The sequence below is a fragment of the Vicia villosa genome, linkage group LG4, assembly GCF_029867415.1.
Source record: "Vicia villosa cultivar HV-30 ecotype Madison, WI linkage group LG4, Vvil1.0, whole genome shotgun sequence".
Taxonomy (NCBI): domain Eukaryota; kingdom Viridiplantae; phylum Streptophyta; class Magnoliopsida; order Fabales; family Fabaceae; genus Vicia; species Vicia villosa.
In genome coordinates this window covers 102526349-102527825 of record NC_081183.1, presented here as the reverse complement: position 1 = coordinate 102527825, position 1477 = coordinate 102526349, and positions in this window count along the sequence as shown.

Below are 1477 nucleotides of genomic sequence, written 5' to 3'. Positions count from 1 at the left end.
CTTATTTAAATTATACCCTAATCAGGGTTTGAGATGAACATTCTAATACACTAAAATATTCTCTTTTCTTTTGTGCCTTGCCTTTTCAGGGTTATCAACATGGTTCACTCCGATAACGCGCCCGATCAAAAACCCAAAGCTAAGTACCTTACCTTTAAAGCATATTTCAATTCCTTTTAAAATCAGGGGTTTGTCTTGCCTTCACTGTTTCTGCCTTGCCTCTTTCAGGGTTTACCTCCGAGGCAACCTCCGACTCTAACCATATCAGATCAAATCCAAATCAAAGCTAAGTATTATTTATTATTCATTATTAATTTATTTATCTTTTATTTTATTAGGGTTAACCCTAATTGTCCCCGAACCGATAATGCACTCACCCTTCTGTTTATTCTTTCTTTTCCAATTTTCAGGGCTTATCGAATGCCAAAGCTACGCGTATTGGTAACCCTAAACCCTAACTCTAATATTTTCTGTTTTAATTTTCAATTATATCCCGCTGGTTTCAATTCCCCTCTCCTCCGCTGGTTACAATTTCCCTTCCCCATTATTATTGTTATATTATTGTGTGGTTAGTAATCTTAGGGAGTGCAAGCCTTAAATCAATGTAGATAATTAATTATAAGATAATTTTCTGAATATAATCACGTGATTGGTGCACACACGCACGCTTTTGGGTAACCCTCTCTGTTGCCTTGTTGCCTGTTGCCTTGTTGCCTGTTGCCTTTGTGTTTTGCAGAATAAGCCACGTCCCTCGAATACGAGGATACCTCAGCCATGCTGCCTCGATAAATAAAGGTCATACGACCCTAAATGATGCTGCCTTCGATACACAATATGACCTCGACCCTCGGAAGTTGCCTACGGAAAAAGGCTGAGGTATCTTCTGGCTGCCTACGAAATGGCTTATTCTGATCCTTGCCTCAGACTACCTGCCCTTCTATGGCATGGGACAGTCTTATGGCAAAGGATGCTTCGATGACCCTTCAACCTCCAAACGAAAGGCTTCCTGCCCTCTTATGGCAAGGATAGACCCTTTCATTCTGAAAGGCAAAAAGAGACCTATCATCTGAGTTTAAGGTAATTGCCCCTAATTGCCTTGCAATGCTCAAACCTTTTATTATATTCTTTCTCATAATTTTTCGAAAGGGCAACGCTTATTCACAAGCTAAAGTCCCTATCTCTTTCATCTACATTTTCTAAACAAACGAGCAAGCAAAGCAATTAAGAGCCCATGGAAAACCATGGATGCAAAGGGTGCCTTACACCTTCCCTTTGCATAAATTACCCCCCGAACTCAGATTTCTTAAAAGGTTTTTTTCTGTTTCTTTTTGCCTTTCTGAATATAGTTTGGATAAAATAAAAGTCGGTGGCGACTCTTGCTTACCGCGACATTTCGATCGATTAAAAAGTCAGTTCACCGTATTACACAAACAATTGCAAAAACTTTTTTCTTTTTTAAAAAGAGTGTGACATGCTG